The sequence below is a fragment of the Callospermophilus lateralis genome, chromosome 5 (genome assembly GCF_048772815.1).
Source record: "Callospermophilus lateralis isolate mCalLat2 chromosome 5, mCalLat2.hap1, whole genome shotgun sequence".
Classification (NCBI taxonomy): domain Eukaryota; kingdom Metazoa; phylum Chordata; class Mammalia; order Rodentia; family Sciuridae; genus Callospermophilus; species Callospermophilus lateralis.
Window position 1 is genome coordinate 67,865,288 of NC_135309.1, and position 8,082 is coordinate 67,873,369.

Below are 8,082 nucleotides of genomic sequence, written 5' to 3' on the forward strand. Positions count from 1 at the left end.
CCATATTTTCCAAATTCATATTATTGTTTTCTTAATATTTTGGCTTCACTGACACCAAGTTGACCTCCTTAAATAATTAGATTAAGCAGTAATATCTATCAAATCATTGTGTGTGTGTGTGTGTGTGTGTGTGTGTGTTAGTGGGGATTGAGCTATGAGCTATGCCTCCTGCCCCTTTTTATTTATTTATTTAATTTTATTTTGGGACAGAGTTTTGCTATGTTGCCCAGGCTGGCCTCAAACTTGCCATCCTCCTGCCTCAGTCTCCCAAGTTGCTGGGATTACAGGTCTGTGCCACCATGCCAGGCAATATAATTATGCTTAAGTAACTGGCCATGTCTTTCCAGTACACATTAAAAAGAATATATTAATGTTGGAATTTGAGGGTGCTCAAGAAATGTCACTTTGTTCATGGCTTTTTAAGTTTTAAGTTATTTGAGGGGACTCTAGAACTGTTACCTTATTTATGGTCTTTAACTACTCAAGTACATTAAGCTTGTACCATATGAAAAATAGAGAAGGATCAGGAAGATAAAGCTTAAAATATCATCTTTATTACTGATTAAAGCTACTTTGAGGGACGTAGCTTAGGTAGCTGGACAATTATGGGCTTCCTAAGAGTGGACTGCAGGCTTTGGCAGACATTTTTACCTGTGGGTCATTCCTATAGTGAGGCCCCATTTGTCTCAGAGCCCAGAACACAGCAGACACCATCCTCCCTGAAAAAGATTCCAAAACCCCAGGAGGGAAAGAAACCATACCTAGTTTTCCCTTAATACTCATCAGTTAGGCAGGAGTGAGTAAGGGATCCCACAGGGGCCAGAAACATTCAGTTAAGTTACATTCCTGTAATTAAAACACAAAGCTAGGGGAATGACTACTACTAATACATGTTTTGCCATGTGTCAAGTCAAAGCATCTCAAGGACACTTTGGGGGAAGTTTTACTACAGTGCAGAGTTACAAAAACATACCTGTGAGGTTCACCTCACCAGATCTTGCTTGGGCACCTCTCCAATTGCTATGTTTGCAAGAATAGGTCGGTTGTAGAAGAGTGTCTGAATACAGGGCTGGGGTTGTGGCTCAGTGGTAGAATACTTGCCTACCATGTGTGAGACACTGGGTTTGATTCTCAGCACCACATAAAAATAAATAAAAATAAAGGTTCATCCACAATTAAAAATATATAAATTGAAAAAGCAGCAGCAGCAGCAGCAGCAGCAGCAGCAGTAGCAGCAGCAGCTGGGCTCGGTGGCACATGCCTGTAATCCCAGCTGCTCAGGAGGCTGAGGCAGGAGGACAGCAAGTTCAAAGCCAGCCTCAGCAATGGTGAGACACTAAGCAACTCAGTGAGATCCTGTCTCTAAATAAAATACAAAATAGGGCTAGGGATGTGACTCAGTGGTGGAGTACCCCTGAGTTCAATCTCCAGTACCAAGGGGGAAAAAAAAAGAGAGAGAGAGAGAGAGAGAGAGAGAGAGAGAGTGTCTGATTACAGCTCAGACCTCTGTCAATCAGATTGTGACAGCACATGCACCATCTTGGCTGCTATGGCAATTGGTCTAGTGGAGGTCATCCCCGGACTCCCTGAGTCATCACTGTGGCCAGAGAAGGAATACACTCTCTAGCTTAGCCTAGGTCTCAGCTGCAGGGTGGCACATAGGATAAGAATGTAAGTAGAGTATTTCTCCAGAAAGACTTGGGCTATACCTATGCTGGGTAGAAAAATCCAAGACACCTCTGACTCATCTCTTTCATGCCCATGTTTGATGTTACTTCTTCAGGAGAGTCTCCCTGGGCACACACAGAATTGGATGCTCTCATCATTCCCTTTACTTTTTCTACAAGGCAAAATACATAATGGGTATTTAATTTTTTTGGTGATTTGTTTAGCATCTGCTTCTGTCATAGAGAGTAAGCTCCTTGGATCTGTTTCGTTCATTATTTCTTCAGCATCTAGAAAAGCACCTTGTGTGGGTGGGAGCTTCCAAAAATTATTACTGAAAGAAGAAACAGTAATTACCACCTATTTATATATTCACTGATTTTATTCTATCTCTTCCTCTCTTGATTTTTACATTTTTATCTGTTTTCAGATAAAGATATAGAGCATGTCATGGCTGATTTTCTGCGTCAACTGGGTAGGGGAATGTCTAGGTAACTGGTAAAAACATTTTTGGGTGTGGTCTTTAGGTTGTCTCTGGAAGCCATCAGCATTTGATTCAGTGGAAGGGGTAGAGAAGACCTCTCACCAAAGCATCCTCCAGTCTGTTGAGGATCAGACAAAACAAAACAGCAGAGGAATGGTGAATTTACTCTCTCTTCTGGGGCTGGACATCTATCTCCTCTGGCCCTTGCATATCAGAACTCCAGGTTCTCAGGCCTGCAGCCTCTGGGACTGACCCAGGGGCCCCCTGAACTCAGGCATTCTGCCCGACACTGGGAGATGTGCCACTGTGCCTGGCTCCAGTCCTTTGGATTAGGACAGAATTACATCATGAGCTCTCTCAGTTTTCCTGACTGGATGGCAGGTTATGGAACTTCTTGGTCTCCATGAACACATGAGCCAACTCCCATAACAAATCCTTTCGTATGTCTGTATGTATTCTATTGGTTCTTTTTTTCTGAAGAACCTTAATACAGATTCAAATATTGGAGGTTTTGGTCAAAGACATATGGCTTGTTATGTCTAGGTTAACAAGTAGATCCATTTTAGTAAAACGGTACAGGTAACAGATTGGACTAATAAAAGCATGGGTTTTTAAACGCTTCTACAGTAAACTTTACACTGCAGCAAAATGTAAAAACAGGTTTCTAAGAATCTATAAATCAACATAATACATTCGAGTGTTACAAAAAACTAAGTAGAACTGTATTTTTCATCCTCTTATCCTGTCTATAAGATGAAACACTCCTGTTATAAACTGGCTTAGATAAGTTCTATTGGTTGAAGCATGAGACTTAAAGATTTCATTTTTATTAGTCATTAGTTATTTGAGAATTTTCGTGGTAAGCAAACTTTCTTATAAGTATCTGAGTAGCTGTGCTTTGCCTCAGCTTCTTCACCTATAAAACAGATAACAATAGCACGTGGCTACTGTGGTGAGGATTAAATTGATTACTCCTTGCATATTACTCTAAGTCTTACACAAAGAATTGTGCCTGGCATGTATTAAGTGACCAATAAATGTAAGCTATTATTATTAAGAGCTAGTATTAGTGTCTTATTTTCTTTATTATTTTATTTGAATAGCTATTCTACCACCAGATCCCTTATTATACACTATCTTATGTGAAACACTGAAGGATTCAGCAATCAATGCTTATTGGGTGCTAGAGATACAAAGAAATATTAAGCCCTCCTTGTCTTAATTGCAATCTAGTTCCAACAGAGTATTTTATCCTCTGGCTTGATTGTAGAAAATGTCTTTCCAGGGAGCTAAGTCTAGACTGTTAGCTTTTCACTAATTAGGATTTTTTTTTTTTTTTGGACTAGGGATGGAACCAAGGGTTGCTTTACCATTGAGCTAAATCTCCAGCCTGTTTTATTTTGTATTTTGAAACAAGGTCTCTCTGAGGCTGGCCTCAAACTTATAATCCTCCTTCCTCAGCCTCCCAGGTCACGGAGATTACAGGAGTGCACCATCATGCCCAACTTATTAATTAGGATTTTTAAGGTTGCAAATAATAGCCTAAATTACAAAGTGGCTTAAATTATAAAGTGGATTTATCAATATAGGGCAATAAAAATAGTGTGATATTTATCAGTGTTGGGTCTGGGGCCCCTACAGTGTTCACTGAGGGTCCAACCTTTTCCTAACTGTTGGCTCCTCTCATCACAGGGATGGTGTCTGTTATGGTTTTGATCTTAGCTGTTCTTTAGGAAGTGGGGATTAATGGAAGAAAGTTAGGTCACGGGGGGGGGGGGGGATGTCGGTACCCCACCCCTTCCTCTCTCTTTACTTCCTACCTTCCAGGAGGAGAGCAGCCTCCTCTACCACATGTTCCACTCCATGATGCTCTGCTTCATCACAGGTTCAAAGGCAAAGGAGCCAACCAACTATGGACTAAAATTTCTGAAATCATGAGCCAAAATAAACCTTTCTTCCCCTTAAGCTGATTATCTCAGGTATTTTGTCTTTGCAACAGAAGACCAGATAACAGGATGTTTTCTGTCCTCAGCTGGGGCACTCCTTTTCCACATTCAGAATACACAGAATTAGTTTCCAGAAGCCCCCATTGCGCTGCCAGTCCTTGGCAATGGAGGTCATCCCTAGACCAATCAGTTCCATCCCCGAGGTTTAGCGTGGGCCAATTCCTTCAGGTCCCTGAGCCAGTGATTATTAGGGTGGGTGAAAACCTGAATGAGAACAAGATTCTATTTTGAAGACGGGAAGGCAGAATGGATGCTGAGTAGACAACCAATTCCCTCCCATCCTTTGAAGGGAGAACCATCTTTCTTTTATTTATATTCTAGTCTGTGCCAGGTGCATGGGAAATGTTTAAAAAATGTTAGTGCAAGGGTGTGTAGAAAATCAACTTACCCAAGCATTATTTATTCACTTTACATGGGCCTTTGAATCCCAGATACGCATGTCCCAGGAACTAGTGTTACCAGTTTTTTCTTGTTTAATCGCCCTCTCTCTTGGCAACTCCACCTAGTCCCATGATTGTAAGAGGGGAGGCCCTTTCTTGTGGAGTTCCCTTGAGGTCTAATCATAAGCTGTGACATTCGTCATCCATTCCAAGGTTATGGGGCACTTTTGGTGCTTGGCATCCTACGTCATGGTAGATGAATCAATTTTTTAAGATTTGTGCCCAGAAAATTTGCCATTGATCCTTCCTCTGTATTCCAGCTCTGAGGTTAGGGAAGCAGCTGTTGATGGACTAATTAGCATCTTAGGGAGACTAAGAATTTTCTCCTTATCCTTTGACAGTTGCTTAATCGGTTGTCCTAAGGAGACTGTGAGAGCATCACTACAATGTTACTTCATGTAGAAACCACAGGCTGCTTCGCCTCCTGGTCACCAGATGTAACACGGTGGAAATAACTACAGTAAAGATTAGCAAATCTGTCATGCCTGGTCACATGTCAGGATAATATTAGGGTGCATGTGACAGGAAAATTTGCTATGTTCCTGGAATTAGCCCCCCAACTTTCATGCACAGCATCTGTTTTGTCTTACCTATAATCAAGGGAGGGTCCATATTAGGGATAGGTTCAGGGTAAGCAAGTTCCTACAATCAATGCATGATATCACATACAATAGTCACTCAAGCTATTGGGAAACTAAAGCAAAATCAGGAGCCGCTTTAGTCTGAGCCATCAGCACCATGTTCTAATTGAAATGGACTTTGGCAGTTGGGTGTAGTGGTGTACATCTGTTATCTGAGTGACTCAGGAGGCTAAGGCAGGAGGATCACAAGTCTGAGTCCCACCTCAGAAACTTAGAGAGGCTCTAAGTAACTTAGAAAGACCCTGTCTCAAAATGAAAAGGGCTCAGGATTTAGCTCAGTGGTTAAGTGCACCTGGGTTTAAATCCCAGTTCCAAAACAAATAAGCAAACAAACTGTTCTTTTGATAAGATCATCCTGCTTGATGAACTGACCAAAATGGGAATAAGCAGTTGCCTGAAGTTAATTCCAACATGACCATTTTAGGAACAGAATTTTTATTTTCCACTGGGGAAAATATTCATTCAGTCATGACATGAATCTTCTGTTTCTAGGGGTAATTTCTCCAATATCAATGTTTGTTATTTGAATTTTCTTTTCCCATGATTTCACAAGTCATCAACATTTCTTTTGAATGGCTTATCCTTTCTTTAGAAACATCAGTGCCTTTAACTTGTATGTCCTGATTTCCAATCATTCCAGTTTTCTTATATTCACTTTGCACCGATTCTATTTCATCTTTGCAAACAAAAATTTGGGGAAACAGATTCTGCTCCCTTTGCAGGAGTTAATTACCTTCTCCATACTTCAGGCCACTCATCTGTAAACTGTGGATAATAATGGTAAGAACGTGGTAGTGCTCTACCCATGTCTCCTCTTCAGGGCCTGAGATCCTCACCCACCTCAAAGCTGTGCTTCTTACTGAGACTTGTCCTCCAATGCAAAAAAAAAAAAAAAAAAAAAAAGAAAAAGAAAAAAAAGCTGGGCTCGTCCACCCAGCCCCCATGCTGCAATAGTGGTCATTCAGCTCCAGAGCTTCCTATAAGATCAGCTGAGGCCTCAGATGTAACCAGATTTGGGGGTATATTATTTTTCTGCCCAATTCTGCACTCTTTATTTCCTCATGAAGGAAGTGTTTTCCCAAGGCACCCCCCAGCATCCCTATATGTAAATCTTTGTCTCATAGTCTATTTCCATGCTACCCAATCTAAGATTCTCACCTCTTGAGATCATTGAGAAGATTGAACACGTGTGTAAAGCCCTTTGGACAGCACCTAGATTTGGGAACAGATTTATTTCTCATAGTTGTCATTCTTAATTGGAACTTGATTGATGGGTAACATTTCTGTTCCAGGCAATCCCCTCAAACAGTCCTTTGGGTGGGAGTGGGGGGTGGGGAGTAACTAACCAGAGTTATTGTTACAAAATACCTGAGTTTACGCTTCCTTTGCCCTGGGGTCCCTCATGGTTGCCTCCTTTGCCTCTTCTCCTCTGTCCTCTTCTCCTGCCCACCATTTCGCTTTCCAAGATCTTACTGTTCATAACTTTGATAGACCCAGCCTGATTTTCTCTTAATATTGGGAGCCATCTCGCCACAAAGCCATGAAAAGCGAATTTCGGCTTTACTATAAATTACTGCAAATTCTGAACCTGCTTGGAATGCCTGCCCGTGCCTTGAACTCACCCATGCCTGGCTCTCTGACCAGACAGCAGCCCTCTCTGAAACTTTAGTGAGGCCTCATAAATCTTGGCCTTCCCTGGCCAGATAACAGCCCTCTCTGAGGCTCTAATGACCTTCATAAATTCTGATGTTGGGGCCAGCAAACATGTAAACTAGCATTTGTGTTATGCTTGTCAGAGTTCTGTTATCTGTAACCCCCCTTTATGTAATTTTCTGGGCTATAAAGCTGAGCTGCAAGAAAGATGCTGGGCTGTCTTGTTCCCGGGTTTTTGGTGGGAGAGGCAGCCCGGCTGGTCGAAATAATAAGCTTGCTTTAATTTGATTTTAATTGGAGTCAGTGGTCTTTTCTTGCATCCTGGTCTAACACCTTCTGTGGTTGATCTAGATCTAACACGATCTGTGGTCGGCTAGAGGTATGGCTCAGGGGCAGAGCACTTGCCTAAGATGCGTGAACATCCTGGGTTTGATCCCCAAGACCACAAAAGAAAAAGCAAAAAAAAAAAAAAAAAAAAAAAAAAAAAAGAGAGAGGACTTGTTAAAATTACCTTAAGAAGCCAGACCATATAAATTCACACCCCCAGTTTACAGGGAGAGAGTGAGGCAGGAGGATCATGAGTTCAAAGCCAGCCTCAGCAAAAATGAGCATTAAGCAACTCAGTGAGACCCTGTCTCTAAATAAAATACAAAATAGAACTGGAGATGTGGCTTATTGGTAGAGTACCCCTGAGTTCAATCCCCATCCCCCCCCCACAAAAATAACATTAAGGGGCTGGGGGTGTAGTTCATCAGCAGAGCATAGGCTTAGCATGTGCGAGGTCCTGAATTTAATCCCCAGTATAAGAAAAATCGTATTCATGTTAGTCCTCATATGTTGTCTCTCAGCTTTCTAAGTTATACTACCTTTGAAATTCTCTCTGTATGCTTTTGGCTTTATCATTATTATTATCTATAGTATGACCATAAGTGCCTTTCAGTCATTTCTGGTCTTGTCAGTCGGGTATGAGATCAATCTTTTAAAATTGGTCTTCCCAGACAGGAGGCATCTTAAATAGATGCTTTTCAAAATGCATACCATTAATTGTTACTGCTATTCCAAAGAAAATTTCTCCTTTTGTACTTATAGTGTGAGGTGATTTGACCTTAAAGAATGCAATTTTACCAAACAAACAAAAGGAATAAATTCCTCGTTGGATTTTTAAACAAGCAAGGTGAATGAAAACAAAGGAG